Source organism: Petaurus breviceps, unplaced genomic scaffold (genome assembly GCF_028583685.1).
Source record: "Petaurus breviceps papuanus isolate PSGF00001 unplaced genomic scaffold, PetGlider_PUasm1.0 563, whole genome shotgun sequence".
NCBI classification, from domain to species: domain Eukaryota; kingdom Metazoa; phylum Chordata; class Mammalia; order Diprotodontia; family Petauridae; genus Petaurus; species Petaurus breviceps.
In genome coordinates this window covers 349,316-369,025 of record NW_027186380.1, presented here as the reverse complement: position 1 = coordinate 369,025, position 19,710 = coordinate 349,316, and the positions used below count along the sequence as shown (strand labels likewise).

General features: G+C 44.5%; 1 protein-coding gene and 1 pseudogene across 1 annotated transcript in view; one reads left to right on the top strand and one right to left on the bottom strand.

Moving 5' to 3' along the window:
* Positions 1–19,710, top strand: part of LOC138173106 (zinc finger protein 850-like) — a 784,878-nt pseudogene that overhangs the window by 444,001 nt on the left and 321,167 nt on the right.
* Positions 1–19,710, bottom strand: part of LOC138173092 (zinc finger protein 420-like) — a 436,800-nt gene that overhangs the window by 380,382 nt on the left and 36,708 nt on the right. The gene's annotated exons all lie outside the window — the stretch shown is intronic.

Here is a 19,710-nt window from a genome sequence, read left to right as displayed (position 1 = left end):
GAGAGAGGAGGGCAGTGTAGTTACTACTGTTTTCAATTTCCTGCCTAATTTTGGAAAGAAACAATACACAGAGAGGGGACTGCTAGCCTCCCACACCATCCTCTCAGTCTGTGCAAATGGGCTCTTTGCCTCTAGCTGACATTAGTCCAGTCTGAGGACAGGGTGCACTCACCTGGGCTGGGGGTCTGCAGCTCCCAGGGGCCATTCCCTTTGGCTCCAAGCTCCCTGCTTGGGCCAGGCCTTGGTCCTCTGCAGACTGAGGTGGGGAGACTGAAAGATCCCAGGGGGTCAGAGGGCCTTCCTTTCTATTCCCAGGCAGGAGGGTAGGATTCTCAGGACAGAGAATCCACCTAAAGTTTGGGAAAGGATTGGAAAAGAAGGTCCCACCTTCTCAAGGTCCTTTTCTTCTCTCCCCTTCAGAGACCCAAGAGGCAGAAGGGGCTTGGGATCTCAGGTGTGATTAGACCAGGTAGAGCCTCAATAGCTCCTGAATCAGAGCTCTCTCTCCAGCTGATCCTCTGTCCTCCCTGCTTCCCCTCTTCCCAACTAACACACACACATTATCTAGACAACAGACTGACTGCTTGATCCAGGGCAGCTAAGGAAGGTTGGGGATGGGGAGGGCTCTGGGATGGAGCCACCAGTGAATGATCAGGGGAAGCCTGAGGCTGGGAGACCAAATCCAGTCTGGGGTTCAGCCCCCTGGCAGGGGGCCTGAGGGCTCTGATAGAACAGGGGGAAGATGGGCAGGAGGCCTGGGGAAGGGAAGCACAATTGGAGTTGGGAGGAAGACATTCTATACCAGCTGATGGTAAGGAGGTCAGAGACACTGTAGTCACAGTAGGACTCCAGGAGGACACTGAGCCTGTAAAGCAGGAGGACTGGGTCCTGGGGGCTAACCAGCAACTGGGGAGGACTCCTGGGAATCACTGGAAGAGCTTAGGCCTGGAATCCCTCCAGGGAGCCCAGCCACAGGGAGCCAGTGCCTGGGATCTGACTGTGAAGTGGATACAAATGGTGCCCTGGGGGGTAAAAATGATATTTAAATTTACTTTTCCAGTACTTTGTGAGGCCCCTTCTGGGGAGCCTCATTCTCTAGAATTCACTGGAATTTGTGGACTGTAGCCTCTAACAGGTTTGCTCTTGATCTGTTCAGACAGCTTCAGAGGGCTTAATAATCTTACTTTATTCTAGTCTAGTATCTCCAAGGGAGCTGCTGATGAGAGCACCAACTCCTACAGCATTCCCTGCCAACCCTACTTGTGGGGAATTGAAATGAGGAGAGGGCAACTACCCCTACTTTTCCATGGGGTCAATCAAGACAGGCACAGAATTCCTCCACGCGGCTCCAGTTTCCCACCACCCCCAATCCTTATAAAAGGGGACTCAGAACAAACTTGGGAGCTACAGAACCCACAAAATGACACAGAGAAGCTAACCTCCTGCTGAGGACAGCCCAGCAGGAATGGGCCAGCACAGCCTGTGCTCTGGGAGCCAAACACAGCCCCAAGCTGAGGTTTCAGCCCCAGGGCGGGCCTGCAGTTTCAGGCTGGAGGAACTCCACACCACCAGCAGCTGTGGCGGTTTCCAGAATTGTCAACACATAGATGCTAAGGACAAAGTGACAGGTCAGTAGAGTTTGGACTTTGGGACCCAGTAGTTGAGAGTGTATAGGCTTTTGCCCGTGGGGCGAGAAGACTCTGAAAAGCCATGCTGTGCAGCAGCCCCTACGTGGCAGCTTCAGCTCCTGGCCTGCAGAAGGTAGGGGGACCAAGCGACCATTCTGAGGGTAATTACTCTTGCTTGGATCTGGATTGCGGTCTAGGGTGGAATTCCTGGGGTGTGTGATCAGCTTGCAAAAGCGGTTGGAGGCTACAGAGAGGGCACCCAACTAATACATCCAGCATCTGAGAAAACTCCAGCATTTGGGGTGAAGCTCCCCTGTCTGGTGGCAGAGTCATACTGTGGCAAAAAGCCCATAAGTCAAGTAATTGAGTGGCAACATGAACAGGCAAAGGAAACAAAGCAGACAGAAGATTCCAACATTAGACTTCTATTTGGGGGACAAAAAGGACCAAAGCATGGAACAGGAGGAAGACAGTGAAGTCAGAACTCCTGCACCAAAAGCTTCAAAAGAAAATACGACCTGGGTATAGGCCATAGAGGACCTTAAGAAGCAGATAAGAGAAGTGGAGGAAAAACTGGGAAGAGAAATGAGAACAATGCAAGAAAATTATGAAATGAGAGTCAACAGCCTGACTGAGGAAAATACCACCTTAAAAAACAGACTAACTCAAATGGCAAAAGAGGCTCAAAAACATAATGTGGGGAAGAATGTGTTAAAAAGTCGAATTTGCAAGGTGGCTAGGTGGCATAGTGAATAGAGCACTGGCCCTGGAGTCAGTTCAAACCCAGCCTCAGCCACTTAACACAAAAATTAGCCATGTGACGTTGGGCAAGTCACTTAAACCCAATCGTCCTCCAAAAAAAAAGCAAAAAAGGAAAAAAGAAATTTTGACATCAACACACACTTCATTCATTACCTCCCATGTGGGGCAGCTAGGTGGTGCAATGAGTAAGAGAGCTGGCCCCAGAGTGGAGACCTGGGATAGGTTCCAGCCTCAAATACTTAAAATCCACACACACAAAAATGGCCGTGTAACCTTGAGCAAGTTACTTAACACCAACTGCTTTAAAAAAAAAAAAAAAAAGCTGAATTTGCAGAAGGAAAAAGAATCTCAAAAGCTCACTGAGGAGAATCATTCCTTCAGAATTAGATTGGAGCAAATGGAAGCTAATGACTTTATGAGAAATCAAGATGCTGTTAAACAGACCCAAACAAATGAAAGAATAGAAGGCAATGTGAAATATCTCATGGGAAAAACCACTGACCTGGAAAACAGATCCAGGAGAGATAATTTAAAAATTATTGGACTACCTGAAAATCATGATCAAACAAAGAAATTCTCAAGGAAATCTTCCCTGATGTTTTAGAACCAGTGGGCAAAATAAAAGTTGAAAGAATCCACCGATCACCTCCTGAAAAAGATCCCAAAAAGAAAACTCCTAGGAATATTATAGGCAGGTTCCAAAATTCCCAGATCAAGGAGAGAATATTACAAGCAGCCAGGAAGAAACAATTTGAATATTGTGGAAACACAATCAGGATAACCCAGGATCTGGCAGCTTTAACACTGAGGGATCAAAGGGCTTGGAATGTAATCTTCTGGAGGTCAAAGGAGCTGGGATTAAAACCAAGAATCACCTCCCAGCAAAACTGAGTATCATGTTTCAGGGGAAAATATGGTCATTCAGTGGAATAGAGGATTTTCAAGCATTCTTGATGAAAAAACCAGAGTTGAATAGAAAATTTGACATTCAGATACAAGAAGCAAGAGAAGCATGCGAAGGTGAACAGGGAACAGAAATCATAAGGAACTTATCAAAGTCAAACTATTAACATTTCTATATGGAAAAACAATAATTGTAACTGATGAAACTTTTCTCAGTATGAAAAGTTGAAGAGAATAGAAATATATATATGTCTATGTCAGAGGTTATATGGGCATATGAATACATATGTGAATGTGTATATATGTTTACAGATATACATCGATAGAGGGCACAGGACCAATTTAAAAGGAAGGGATGATACTTAAAAGGTGAAATTAAGAGGTGAGAGAGGAATATAATGAGAGGAGATGGGGAAAGACAGAATGGGGTAAACTATCTCATAAAGAAGAGGCAAGGGAAAATGGTTACAATGGAGGGGAAGAACAGGAAGGCAAAAGGGAATGGGTCAACCTTATTCCCATTGAATTTGGCTTGAGGAGGGAATGAAATACACACTAAATAGGGTATCTCACCCTACAGGACAGTATGGGGTAAGGGGATGAGAGGGGGGATGATGGAAGGGAGGGCAGGCTGGGGGGGAGGGAAGTTGGAAGCACCCACTTTTGAAAAGGGACGAGATCAAAGTAGAGAACAAGTGGGAGGTGGGATAGGAGGGAGGGAAATATAGTCAGTCTTTTACAATATATCTACTATGTTAATGTTTTGCATTAGCTACAAATATACAACCTATATTGAATTGCTTATCTTCCCAGTATGGGTGGGTGATAAGGGAGGAAGGGAATGAATCTGGAATTCAAAGTTTTAAAATCAAATGTTTAAAAAATATATATATATATATAATTATTAATACTATTTTACACATAATTGGGAAATAAGATATAAAGGCACTGGGGCACAGAGATCCACCATGTCCTACTGGATGAGTTGAAGGGGATATAGGAGAAGATATGGAAAAGAGCAGATTGGAGGAGGGAATATCCTTTGGGACTGCTATTTTGGTGCTGTGGGTAGGGGAAAAATGGGGAGAAAATTTGTAACTCAAAATCTGGTGGAAATGAATGATGTAAATCAGAAGTTAATAAAGCATTTGAAAAATGAAAAAAAAAAAGGAACAGAATTCCAGCTTGTACACACCCCTAAGTGCCCTGAAGCCTCAGTGGGGGCTGGTTGAGTCCAGTACATGCATCCCTCTATGCATTACCCAAATCCAAAATGGAAAAAATCTGGAAATACCTGTATGAACTAAAGCAAAGTGAACAGAACCAGGAGAGTGTTGTACACAGTAATAGCAACATTGTCTGAAAAACTGTGAATGATTTATCTAATTCTCAGCAATACAATGATCCAAGACAATCCCAAAGGACTAATGGTGAAGCATGCAATCCAGCTCCAGAGAAAGAATTGATATTGATTGAATAAAGACTGAAGTATGCTATTATTTACTTTCTTTTATCTTTCTATTTGAGTTTTCTTGTACAAAATTACTAATGTGAAATATTTCCCATTATTGCGTATGTATAACTATTGCCGTGACATTCACAGCCTCAATGGTGACTGTAAATATGCTGGCATAATTGCTGAATCACAAAATATAACATACTCTCCATATATAAGACAGAAGAAAAACATTTATTCAGACACCAGAAACTCAAATCCCAACACCAAAAAGCCAAATCCATCATAGCAACAAAGCAGTTCATACACCACAGGTTGCAACACCATACCTGTCTCCTTGCCTGCATCTTCTCCTCCCTCCTTTCTAACTGCTGACTCCCACCTTCATCTAGACTCTTTCCCACACATTCAGCAAGCTCCTCCTCTCAAGGTTCCTTGTGATTGATTGCATTTGACTTGTTAAGGGGCAGGGAAGATCTCCAAATTCCCATTACCATTATAATAACCAATATCTGATTGCTTACCATCTCAGAGAGGGGTAGAGGAGGGAGAGATAGAATTTGGAGCTCAAAAGTTTACGCAAAAATGTCCAAAAAAATTGGAATAAAAAGCATTACAAGTATTACCTTCTTATGTCGTGATGTAACAGTTTAGCCCCATTCAGTTCCCTCAGGTTTCTTTCTTTCTCTTTTTTTTACCTTTTTATGCTTCTCTGAGGCTTGATATTGAAAATTAATTTTTTTTTGTGCAACTCTGATTTTTATCTTCAGGAATGGTTGAAGACCTTCTATTTCATTGAATGACCTTTTTTCCTTGAAGAATTATGCTCCATATTGCCCAGTACGTGGATTCTTGGTTGTAATCCTAAGTCCTTTACCTTCCAGCACATCATATTCCATAACTTTTGATCTTTTAATACTGAAGCTAAATCCTGTGTAATCCTGACTTTGGCTCCCTGATATCTGAGTCATTTATTTACCTCTGCTAGCATTTTTTAGCCCTTGACCTGGGAGTTCTGGAATTTGGCAATAACATTCCTGGGAGTTTTCATTTTGGGATCTCTTTCAGGAGGTGATTGGTGGAGTCTTTCAAAGTCTATTTTACCCTCAGTTTCTAGCATATCAAGGCAGTTCTTTTTGATAATTTCTTGAAGTATGATGTTCATGCCTTCCTTTTAATTAGGGCTTTCAAACAGTTTAATAATTCTTAAATTATCTCTCCTGGGTCTATTTTCCAGGTCAGCTGTTTTTCCAATGAGATATTTCACATTTTCTTCTATTTGTAAAAGTCCCTTTAATTTTAGATTCTTGCTATCTCATACAGTCATCAGCTTCCACTTGCCCATTTCTACTTTTTAAGGAATTGTTTTCTTCAGTTCACTTCTGTATTTCCTTTTCCATTTCACCCTTTCTGCTTTATACTCATTTCCTTCACTTGATTTTTGTACTCTCTTTTCCATTTGTCCACTTCCCTTTATTAATGAATTGTTCTTTTTCCAAGCTGCTGACCCCGTTTAAAATTATTCTGCTGCATCAATCTCACTTGTTTTCCCAATTTTCTTTTACCTATCTTATATGCTTTTTCTAATTTAAAATTATTTTTTAGTTTATCTTTAGTTTATAACATTCATTTCCACAAGATTTTGAGTTACAGATTTTCTCCCCGACTTTCCCCTATCCACCAACCCAAAACAGTAATCCCACTGAATACCCCCTGCCCCACTCTGCTCTCTCCTATATCCTCCCCCAAACCCTCTCCATCTTTCCAATAGGAAAAGATTTATCTCCATACTCTAGTGATTGCATCTTATTTCCCAGTTGCATGTAATATATATATGAATGAAACATTTGATTTTAAAACTTTGGATTCCAGATTCTTTCCATTCATCGCCTACCCTTACTAGGAAGTTAAGCAATACAATATAGGTTTTTTATGAATAGTTGCACAAAACTTTTCCACAGTAGTTATATTGTGAAAGACTGACGATAATTCCCTCCATCCTATCCCACCCCCACTTATTCTATTATTGACTTTGACCCTGTCCCTTTTCAAAAGTGTGTGCTTCTAACCACCCTCCCCCCAAATCTTCCCTGCCTTCTATCATCCACCCTCTTATTCCCCTTCCCCCCTACTTTCCTGTAGGCTAAGATACCCAATTTAGTGTGGATGTTACTCCCTCCTTGAGCAAAATTCAATGAGAGTAAAGTTGACCCATTCCCTTTTGCCTTCCTGTTCTTTCCCTCCATTGTAACACTTTTACCTTGCCTCTTTTATAAGATAATATACCCTATTCTGTCTCTCCCTTTCTCCTCTAATTATATTCCTCTCTCACCTCTCAATTTTACCCCCTAAATATTATCCCTTCCTATTCAACTGATCCTGTCCCCTCTGTCTATGTACACATGTACCCATATATACACACACATAAATTTAAATGGACATAGATCCTCTTACATAAACATATATATGCATGTATAAATATATACACACACACATATATATCCCTTCAACTATACTCATACTGAGAAAAGATTTGTGTTCCAATTATCGTTTTTCATGTAGCATGTCAATAGTTCAACTTTGATAAGTTCCTTGTGATTTTTTCCCTGTTTACCTTCTCATGATTCTCTTGCTTCTTCTATTTGAAAATCAAATTTCCTATGCAACTGTTTTTTTCATCAAGAATGCTTGAAAGTCCTCTATGTCATTAAATGACCATATTTTCCCATGAAACATTATTCTCAGTTTTGCTGGGTAGGTGATTCTTGGTTTTAATCCTAGCTCCTTTGACTTCCTGAATCTCATATTCTAAGCCCTTTGATCCCTTAATGTATAAGTTGCCAGATCTTGTGTTATCCTGATTGTGTTTCTACAATATTCAAATTGTTTCTTCTTGTTTGCTTGTAATATTTTCTCCTTGACCTGGGAACTCTGGAATTTGGATATAATATTCCTAGGAGTTTTCTTCTTGGGATCTCTTTAAAGAAGTGATCAGTGAATTCTTTCAATTTCTATTTTGCCCACTGGTTCTAAAACATGAAGGCAATTTTCCTTGAGTATGTCTTGAAGGATGATTTCTAGGTTCTTTTTCTGATCGTGGCTTTCAGGTAGTCCAATAATTTTTGAATTATCTCTCCTAGATCTATTTTCCAGGTCAGTGGTTTTTCCAATGAGATATTTCACATTGCCTTCTATTTTTTCATTTGTTTGGATCTGTTTGATAGTACCTTGATTCCTCATAAACTCATTAGTTTCCATTTGCTCCAGTCTAATTCTGCAGGAATTATTCTCTTCAGTGAGCTTTTGAGATTCCTTTTCCATTTAGCCAAGCAGTTTTTTCAGGCATTCTTTTCCTCATTGGCTTTTTGTGCCTCTGTGGCCATCTGAGTTAGTCTATTTTTTAAGGTGTTATTTTCTTCAGTCACATTGTTGACTCTCTTTTCTTTCAGGCTTTTGATGCACGAGTTCTGATTTCATTGTCTTCCTCACATTTCATGCTTTGATCCTTCTTGTCCCCAAAACAGGAATCTAAGGTTTTATTACAGTGATTGTTTTGCTTCCTCACCTTGCTCATGTTGCCAGTCAATTACTTTACTTTTGAGTTCTTTGCCATGGTAGAACTCTGCTTCCAGAGAGGTGAGCTTTGTCCCAAATCACTGGGGTTTTGGTTGCTGCCAGAGCTATTAGTTGGGTGCCCTCTATGAAGCCCCCAACAGCTTTTGCTCACTTGCCACAGGCCCCAGGACCTCCACCCAAGACAGCAATCCAGATGCAAGCAGGTTAAAGCAAGAGCAATTAAACCCTGAATGGTCACTTGGTCCCCATATGATCTGCAGGTGAGGGGCTCTGGAAGCAGCCACGTGGCAGCAGCTGCAGCCCCTGCACCTTTACCACTTCTTGTCCTGGGGGCAGTGGCCAGACCATGCTCTTCCCCCCCACCCCAGTTCCAACAAAGTTCCACACTGACTTTTTACTTTTTCTTTGGCATTTACAAACACCAATATTCCCAAGTCTTCCCTCCCTCAGGCCTTCAACTCAAAACAGGCCCCCTTAGGCACAATTGCCCCTCTTTCACTTATGCTAGCTGCATGCAGATAGAGAAAATAACACAATTCGAAGAGCAACAGACAGGGCTTCTAGCTGTCTGACCATCACATACATACATGGTTAGTTATCAGAGAGAGAAGAACAAACATCTGGGTTTTCAAAGTTGGGGGGTTCAATGGCTGCCCAGGGTCGCATCTGACCAAATCATACAATTCTTCCCATAACTGAGCTCCAAAGCAAAACCTGACCTCACAGTTTATATATACCCTTCTCCAGGGTCAGAGGATATCCCAGCCTTTGTGACCCACTGCCTAATTACAAATTAACAAGAGGTGTGGGTCTTCCTAAAAACAAGCCTCCCTTAAGCAAGCTTCTCTTGTTGGGTTCCAAGGGCAGCCCATTAAGGGTCAGGGAAGAGCTTCAAATTCCCTTACCATTACAATATGTGTGTGTGTTTTCTTTTTCATTCCTGGGACCTCTAGAGTCTGCTTGTTTCTAGACACTTCATAAATGCCTGTGCACTTGACTTGATCCAGTAGAATATGAGCTCGTTGATGGAGGGACTCTTTAATCTTTCTTTGAATCCTCAGTCCTTAACTCTCTCACAGGTATATAGTAGGTGCTGAATACTTGTTTACTGATTGGTAAAGCATTCTTGAATTAACTTGATAGAGTCCCCAATCCAGAGGACCTGAGACATTCTCTTATTTTCTGTACCCACGATCTGACACTATCAGTTCTGGTCAAGGAAGGAGGCCTATTGGGAATCAAGACTGGGGTTTCTTCAGACTAAGACAACTCAAAGGAGTCACTCTGCTGCATCCTTTGTTACTTCTTATTCCACTGTGATTTTTATACTTTTCATAATCAGAGGTCAGACAATCCATCAGATGAAAATGGCTCCTGTATTAGAAGCAAAGGAGTAACCAAACTGGTACAGCCTTCTTCCCCTGGAGTTGATGTCTCTGCCTTTTTCCCCTAGAGCACAGCTCACTCTACCTTCCTTTGGAGCTGAGCTATCTCTCCCTTCTGGAAGCCAGTTCTGCTGATGCAGGTCCCAGGAAGGTCAGACCCCAGTTAATACACAGCTCCTGGCTTCTGTTCACTGCTCCTTCCACAGGGTCTCTCCCCCACTCTGCCCCTCTGTCCCCCCCTTCAGCTGGGAGAGGTCTTGGTTACTCAGTGAACCACTTCATCACTTTAAAATTAGACACCTGTTTTTCAGTGGCTCCTTCTCCAGGGTTCCTAAGACTTTGTGACCATGCCCAAAGAGAAGATCCCAAGACCCTCACTTGGTAAGCTCCCAAAGAACTTCAGACATAATATTGAATGTCATACGGACAAAGTGACCCACTGTTCCCAGACATGCTTATTGGTCAGTGTTGGGGGAGCATCAGCCAGTCTGCTGCTTTTTTACTTCCTTCTATTCATTGCCTAGTCCATCTCCCACTGCCTATGTGCACCTGGTAGCCCTTACTTCCTGGTCCTTGGGAGCTACTGAGATGCAATGGCCCATCCTGTTTTATTGCCATGGACCTTTCCAAATTTCTTTTATCTCATTACAAAAGGTATCAGTAAAAGCTGCTTTCATCTGGAATCCCTTGCTGACCTAAGGTGATCAACCCCTCAAAGTATTGCTACCTTGACATAAGATAATAGAGACTTTTAAATTCTTTTTGTCCTGAGATTTGCCTCCTTAATCAGAGTGAAAGCCTGAATGAAGAATTTACAAGGTCCTTCGTATTTTTCTCAAAAAAATAAATTGCTATTTATTTTAAATAAATAGTAATAAGTTGCTATTTAGTAAATATAGTTAATTAGTAAAAATATTAAAATTATGACTAGTACTACTAAATAAATAGTAATAAATTACTATTCATTTTAAAGCACAATATATCCAATTGAATATGTAAAACTGTTTTAAACATTTTAATCCCACTCTTACAGTTTAATTCATCATTTCACAGTATTCTGATCAAAAGAAAAGTTATTCTTCTAAGGTTACAGTTACATGTCCCTCTAGAAATAACTTTTTTCAAATTAAGAGCATAGTTTATGCAATGGTTTCCCCAAATCCCTAAATGAGTAACAAACAAATAGAAACATAAAAATGACAATCGTAAGCATCAGAGGTAGCAAGATTGTTTTTGAAAGAGGGTCACAAGTCCCAAATTAGAAATAGGGGAAGGGGTATTGTTTTCCAAGAGGGTCACAAGTACCTCATTAACAGAAACCAGGTAGAACTGGTCTTGGGCTTAAGGACATTTCCAGGTGGCTCAAAAGTCACTGCTAAAAGGCAGAAGTACATGCTTAATGATCTTCTGAAAATTATCTCCCCTGACCAAGGTGGAGCCAAGGCTTAATTTGAATGCACTTAAAGTGTATTGTGGGAGGGGGCACCTGTTAAGGGGGTTAAGATGAACAAAGTGGATCAGGAAGTTGTTCACCTCTGAGGACCAGCCACTGGGAGGAGGGAGGGACCTCGCAGCCAGAGCAGGTATAAAGGCGCACCACTAGTGTGTGTCTCTTTGTACAACACCCTGCTTTGCAACCTTGCATTAAAAAACTAAAAGCTTTCCTGGTTCTACAAAGAGTGTTCTTTCTCAAGCGAGCACATTTCTCACACAATGTTACAATTCTAATACATACAGCAAAAGTGTCAAAGAACATCAAGTCACTTGATTATTGCCAGCCATTACTGAGTCTGTTGTAAGCATAACACAGAATTAGGCTCACCTGCAGGTTTATTTCTCTCAAAGCTTGCAGAACATGCCTGTAGTGATATGCATTGTAAATGAACCCGAGGATGGGCAAAATTCCCTCTCAGCCCTCCCTTCCTTCCTGACTCAGAATGCCTGTCAGCCAAAATTATATCCTTTTTTTTTTAATTTTAATTTTTTTATTTTTTGCCTTTTGCAGGGCAATTGGGGTTAAGTAACTTGCCCAAGGTTACATGGCTAGTTTTTGGGGGGGGGGGGGGGCGGTGTTAAATGTCTGGGTCAGAACCGAACTCAGATCCTCCTGACTCCGGGGCCAGCATTTTACTCACTGCACCACCTAGCCAACCCCAAAATTATATTCTTTATAAGTAGTAACCATATTATGAAAAAGGAATTACTTAGATAGATTGTAAATATAGGAAGATAGGAGAATGTCAAAGGGTCCATTTAAATTATAGACCCAAGATGTCTGTGCTTCTTTAATAAACATGACATGACATGACATGACATAACATAACATGTATCTATAGGAAACCAAGATAACAAAAGTCTCACAATTGAGGACAGTGTCTCACTGAAGGCACTATGTCCTTGGAATTCATAAAGTTCTACCCAACCTGAGGATGCCACTTTGCATGCAGGAACTAAAGCTCCTGCCTGGACCTCCTTACCTGCATTCAAGGCTCCTAGGCTGCATCCCTGTCAGATCCCAGGCACTGGCTCCCTGTGTCTGGTCTCCCTTGAGGGAGTCCAGGCCTAAGCTCCCCAGAGGCTCCCAGGAATCCTCCCCAACTCCTAGTTAGATCCCAGGACACAGTCCTCCAGCCTTCCCAGGCTCAGTGTCCCCCTGGAGCCCTTCTGTCACAGCAGTGTCCCTGAGCTCCCTGCCTTGAGCTGGGTTACAATGTCTTCCTCCAGCCCCCACCTGTGCTCCCCTTCCCCAGGCCTCCTATTCCCTGCCCCCTCTTTTTTCAGAGCCCTGCAGGGGGCTAAATCACCAAGAGTCAGATCTGACTGAAAACATTAAAAAACAACATATTTATCTATTCCCCAATAGATAAATGGTCAAAGGATATAAACAAAGAATTCTCAAAAGACCTGCCAAGTTTTCCCAACCACGGGAAAAAATGCTCCAAACCACTAATACAAGCAAACCAAAACAACACTGAGGCTTCACCTCATACTCTGCAAAACTGAGAAAAATGACCAAAAATGTCAGCAGTCAGTGCTGAAGGGGTTGTGGGAAGATGGGCACACAAGACCATGCTGGGGGAGCTAAGAAATAGTGAAAGATCATGAAGGTCTGAGTTCAAGTACAGCCTCAGTACTTAGTAGTTGTGTGACCCTGGTAAGTCACTGAAAAAGTTACTGAAACTCTGTTTGCCCTCAGTTTCCCAAACCGAGTAATAAAGACAAAAAACATCTCCCATATACGACGGTTGGTAAAATGATCAAAATTCAATTTGGGGAGAAAATAAGTCATTCCATTTTGTCTTTGCCTTTGTGCCTGATGCCTCTCTGACAAGAACTGAGTGTTTCCTTCTGTACCTGCCCCCCTTCCTCTGCTGGAAAAGAAAACTCCCAGGACTTTGAACAGTTCCCCAAACTCAGCCCTTTTCCTATATCCTCTCCAACAAGGGAAGGCCCTTCACAAAAGCTAATACTCTAAGGGCTAAAGAAGGAACTCTTTTCTTTGGCCTGGTCCAAGCAGCTCTGCTGAGGGCCTTTGAACCTGTGAGTGTGACCCAGAAAACAACTTCACTTGTTTTCTTGAGTTGCCATATTTTTCAGAAACACTGGACCAGAGCACACAGGAGACAGGATCCCTGCAGCCCAACCCAGTTCATAATATTTGCTCCTTTCAACCCTCATGGCCCTCTCACTGTGCCTTTGAGAGTTAAACCAGCTACAAGACAGGAGGGGTCAGTGTGCCCCAGACACTTAAACAGTTTGTGCAGTTCAGACACTGAAGGACCAGCAGAGCATCCTGCCTTCAAGGTCTGGCAGGGAGAGCTCGGCCAAAGAAGCAAAGGGGAGGGGGGAGAGCTCTACAGGAATGGGGAGAGAGGTGCTAGTCATGAATGGAGGGAGCAAAGAGAAGACCCCTACAGGACAGAGGAATGAGTGAAGAGGTCAGCCTTGTGCCTCAGGAATCAGGACGGAAACCTTACAAAAAGCCCACAGTAGGGCAGCAATTGGGATGGGGGAGTGGGGATGGTTAGCGCTCGTGATGCCACAGTGACAAGAATCAGTTCAAAACACAGAAGGAGAGAGCAGGGCAGTGCTGTTACGGCCTTTTTCAATTTCCTGCTTATTTTACTAAAGAAACAATGATCAGGTAGGGGACAGCCAGCCTCAAAGACAATCCTCTGGGTCTACGGAAATGGCCTTTTTGGCTGATGCTGGTCCAGTATGGGGACAGAGTGCACTCCCCTGGGCTGGGCGTCTGCAGCTCCCAGGGTCCTTTCCCTCTGGCTCCAGGCTCCCTCCTTGGGCCAGACCTTGTTCTTTTGCAGCCTGAGATGGGGAGGGAGAAGGATCCCAGAGGGGCAGAGTCTTACCCTTTCTCCTAGGTCAGAAGGTAGGCCTAAACAGGGATTAACAAAGGGTCAGGCCCTGCCCCTGGGGCCTTCTCCTTCAGAGAACCAAGAGGCAGAAGGGGCTTGTGATCCCAGGTGGGATGAGACTAGTCAGAGCCTCAGACAATGCAGGCCTGAGAGCACGCACACACACGCACACGCACACACACACGCACACACACGCACACGCACACACACACGCACACACACACGCACACACACGCACGCACACACAATGTCTAGAGGACAGACTGACTACTTCATCTAGGGAGGAGTGACACTTAGGAAGGTTGGGAATGGGGAGGGCTCTGAGATGGAGGCACCAGGGAATGACCAGGGGAAGCCTGAGGCTGGGGGTCCAAATTCAGCCTCCTGGCAGGGGGCCTGGGGAAGGGGAGCACAGGTGAGGGCTGGGAGGAAGACAATTTAACCCAGCTCAGGGCAGGGAGCTCAGGGACACTGCAGAGAGAGAAGGGCTCCAGGGGGACACTGAGCCTGGGAAAGCAGGAGCACTGTGTCCTGGGGGCTAACCAGCAGCTGGGGAGGACTCCTGGGAGTCACTGGAAGAGCTTAGGCCTGGAATCCCTCCAGGGAGCCCAGACACAGGAAGCCGGGGCCTGGGATCTGATAGGAAAGCGGCCCAGGGACTGCAGGTCCAGGTGAGGCAGATGAGGCAGGAGCTTTGGTTCCTGCATCCAAAGTGGGATCTACAGGGCAGACAAGAATTTCCAGTCCTCACAGTGGGAACTGAATCTCTAATGAAAAGTTGGGGGAAGTGAGACAAGACTGTGGGGTCCCTGTGTCTAAACTATGGATGTTAGAAAAGAGTGACCCATTGATAAACCCGAAGAGGGTGACTCTGGAAGTCTGGAAAGTAACTGGGCATCTGGAAAGAGCCAGTGCCAGCAAGCTCATCCAAAAGCCAGGCCTGGGAGGGCGGCATGGTCCCTGCTGAAGCCAGAGGACACTCACCACGTGGTCAGATGAGGAGGATGAGACCCTAGGGCTAGACCAGCAGAAGTCCGGAGCTGTGGGTGTGGATGAGGGACTGGCTCAGATCTGCCACGGACCTGCACCCACAGCTGTTTCCAGAAGCGACAGGGATCTCAGCTGGAGGGAAGAAGGCAGGAACCCTTCAGCTGCAAGGGAAGAAGGTGGAGAAATCTCAGCACAAGTTCCAGTTTTCAGCCAGAGCCCTCTGGGAGGGTCCTCCCACCTCTGCATAACCCCTTTAGTTCCAGGATGGGCCCTTTCCTCCAATCACAGGGCCAGCTGCTCAGCTCCCTACCTGCCCCTGCTCACCAAACCCTGTCCTCCATCACCTGGAATGCCTTGGCTACTGGGATGAGCACCTCCTATCCTAGACCCCTCCCAGCCCCCACTCCACCCCAGGGATCTGATTGCACCTGGGGCCTCACCCACCAGGCTGGCCAGCTCTGAGAGCTCCTCCTCCCCATCACTACCACCTGATTCCTTATTGGAGGAAAGACTGGGGACTTTAGGATGTGGGCGGGGGAGAGCAAGGAAGAGGCAACCTGGAGATTCCCAGGCAAGAAAGAGATGCACAGGGAAACTGAGTCCTGCTGAGCTTCAGAATGGAGGCTGTGCAGAAATGCAGTCAGATGTGTCAGCACATTTCTCCCAATTTAAATTACAATGGGGCTCCTGGAAAGTCAGGTCCCAGGAACATCATCAGGATGTTTGACCCTCTAAGGCCAGATCATCCCTTAATGTAAAATTTTGTGTTTCAGGGGATGTGTTTAGGAGCTGAAAGAATGAGAATTCAATGTAAGTGGATCAGAATTACCCTGTGGTTCCCTCTGAATGCTTTCAGCCTACAGGGTCAGAGGGAGACATGGATAAGGTGGCTTTTATGTCTACACTAATAATTCTAACTAACATAACCAACTGAATCGATGTTTCTTGGCAATTTGGTTTCATGTATAAAAATTGTATCATTATGAATGTTATTATTTGTTTCTAATTTTTCTCATTTGGGAATTTGGGGGAAATCACACTACAAGTTATGCTTTTAAATTGAAAAAAATGATTTCTAAAGGGACATACAATTGTAGTCTTGGATTATGAATGGGACCTAAAACCTAGGCTGGTCAATTAGGGGATACACGCACACACACTCACTCACCGACACAGGCACACACAGAGAGACATATCCACACAGATACACACTCACACACAGAACGGACACACACAGAGACATACGAACTCACCCCTATAGACACACAAACTCACAGAAACACACAGACACACACACACACAGACACACACACACATTCACACAGACACAGTCACACACACAGACATACAAACGCACACCTCATAGACTCACAGACACACACAGAGTCAAGTTAATGACCAGAGAAACACAGACATCCTGGGCTATAGTTAAAATGGACACTGACATTCTCATATCTCATTGTATTTACAATCTGTCCCACTGAGAATTTCCTTTCTCTTGGGGCCCTAAGTGGCACAGTGAAAAGAGTACCAGCCCTGGAGTCAGGAGAACCTGAGACCAAAAGCAACCTCTGACACTTAACACAAAAAACTAGCCGTGTGACCTTGGGCAAGTAACTTAATACCAATTGCCAGACCTTCCCCCCTCCAAAAGGCAAAAAAAAGAGAGAGAAATTCCTTTCTCATATGAGGGTTAACCCAGGTGAGGAGACTAGTTTGGGGCTGACACAGGCATCCTGAGCTGGGCCTGCTCTAAGGGTATAAAGGGCTTCCTTCAGCTTGCTGACTGAGTTCAGAATTCTTTTCTGACCGTCTGGCTTAATGAGAATAAATAAGCCCATTATAGCCCATGGACAGCCTGACTCTGGTCGTTTCTTGGTCAAACCTTGGGAAAGGGGGACCCCATGCTGTTACACTTGGGACAAACCCCCAGTTCAGGTGGATACTGATGATGTTTGCTCCTTTGGACCAAACCTTTGGCTAACAGTTGACAGGAGCCACACAGAAGATCATGTTTGTCTCTGGAAATGGCCTCTTTGGCTCATGCTGGTCACGTCTGAGGACAGAGGGCACTCCCCTGGGCTGGGGATCTGCAGCTCCCAGGGGCCATTCCCCCTGCCTCCAGGCTCCCTGCTTGGGCCAGGTCTTGGTCCTCTGGAGGGAGGATCCCAGAGGGGCAGAGACTTATCCTTTTCGTCTAGGGCAGGAGGCTGGGCTTTGGGGATATTGAAAGGGTGGGGTCCTGACCTCAGGGCACAGAATACAACTTATAGGAAGTGTCAGGCCTGGAAATGAAGATGGCCCCTTCCTCTCCCCCATTCTCCTGCAGAGAACCAAGAGCCAGAAGGGCCTTGGGATCCCAGGTAAAATGAGACCAGGCACAGCCTCAGTGGCTCCTCAATCAGAGCTCTCCCCTGAGCTGGTCCTCTGCCCTCCCTGCACCCCCTCTCCCCAACTAACACACTCACATCATCTAGACAACAGACTGACTGCTTGATCCCGGAGGAGGGAAACTTAGGAAGGTTGGGAGTGGAGATTGTTCTGGGATGGAGCTACCAGGGAATGACCAGGGGAAGCCTGAGGTTGGGAGATCAAATCCAGTCTGGGATTCAGCCTCCTGGTAGGGGGCCTGAGGGCTCTGATAGAAGAGGGGGCAGGTCAGCAGGAGGCCTGAGGAAGGGAAGAACAGGTGGGGGCTGGGCGGAAGACATTCTAACCCAGCTCATGGCAGGGAGCTCAGGGACACTGCAGTCACAGAAGGGCTCCAGGGGGACACTGAGCCTAGGAAAGCAGGAGGACTGTGTCCTGGGGACTAACCAGCAGCTGGGGAGGACTCCTGGGAGTAACTGGAAGAGCTTAGGCCTGGAATCCCCCTAGGGAGCCCAGACACAGGGAGCCAGTGCCTGGGATCTGACTATGAAGTCGATACAAATGGTGCCCTGGGGGGTAAAAAGGATATTAAGATTGGCTTTTCCAGTACTTTGTGAGGCCCCTCCTGAGGGAGCCTGATTCTCTAGCTCATCCGGTAACTTGAGAACATCCTAAACTCCTTTCCCCCTTAACCTGAAAAACCATAAAAGTTCTCACCTTATACCAAAAGACCTGCTTTTGTCTCCCTTATCCTGTGTCCCCCTTGTCCCTAACCTTTAACCTGTGCCTCTCCATACACACCTGTCCTTAATCTTTCACTGCCATAAACCCTAAGACTACATCATCATCCTGAACATCTGCAGGCTGTATAGCTTTCTGTCTATGTAGGCCTACTCCCCCCCCAATACCTCTACCTTTCCTCTTCCCCAAGCCTACAGCAAAGGTCCTTCCTTGTGATTTTACCTAAAGGAAAGCTCTCAATGGCTACAGAGAATGTCACCTCAGTGAATTCTTCCTCACTGGAACCTTTCTCCCAAATCTGACCTTGGAAATTGCAGGGATGCCCATCAGTTGGGGAATGCCCAAAGAAATTGTGGTACATGAATGCAATGGTATACTGTTGTGGTATAAGAGATGAGGAGCTCACTGATTTTAGAAAATAGTGGGGTGAAACCGAGAGAACACTGTAGACAATAAGAAGAATGTCATATTAAGGGCTTTAAGAGAATAAGGTATTTTATGTACTATAAATATCCAAATTAACTATAAAGAACATATGAAAAAAGGAATCGTTGGGCTACAGAGAAAGAACTAACAAAAAGAAATTATATGGAATAATTTTACACAGGCATCCATATATACCTATATATAAATGGGTGTTTGTCTAATGGTGGTCACGGCCAGGGCTGGGGTTGAGGTAACAAAAACAAAGAAAGGAATATCAAGTTGGCCTATTTGCAGGGATTTGCAGAAGATTTGTAGCTTTACGTACAATCATCTTCTTTATTACACTATGCTACAGAAATGCTTGTTTTGCTCCATAAATTAAAAATTAAATTATTTTAAAATAATAAAATTAATAACAACAACACAACTTAATCTTCAAGGAAAGTCCAAAGGACCTTGGGAATTCTCCTTTGTTGAAAGGAGAAATTCTTTGTTCAGGCTTTTTCCTGAATTAGGAAGTCAAAATTTAGGACAAAGAGAATTAAAAGAAGTTTCTGATAACATAACTAGGTGGCAACATGCTGAGGCTCTTATAAGGGCAGATTAGGAAGGGATTCAAGAGGGAGCCACCTTTGATTGATAACTTTTGTAAAGAGATGAAAGGCCATTTAGGACAGGCCCAGGCCAGCAAAAGAGGGGTTGCCTCTCAGTCCCTCCCTAATTGCTGACCCGTGAGGGCTAACAGGAATAAAAGAGATGGGGGTGCCATGATATCACAACCCAAAAAGACAAGTTCAAGAGACCGCTTCACCTTCCTCTACATTTGCAATGTTAAAAATAGCAGAGTAGGAACACAGCAGACTGGTGATGCCTTTCCCAACGCTGCCTGACTAATGGACTGGAAAAGGTGCATTTTATAGGTTTCTTTTTCTGCAATCAAGAAATATATATATATGTGTGTGTACATGTGTATGAATGCATGCGTGTATGTATGTATGTGTGCATGTATGTACATATGTGTGTGCACAGGTCCCTAAAAGTACCAGGGTGGCCCCTAGCATCCCCTAAGACTTTGGGGGGCCTCTCACAGTCAGGGGTGA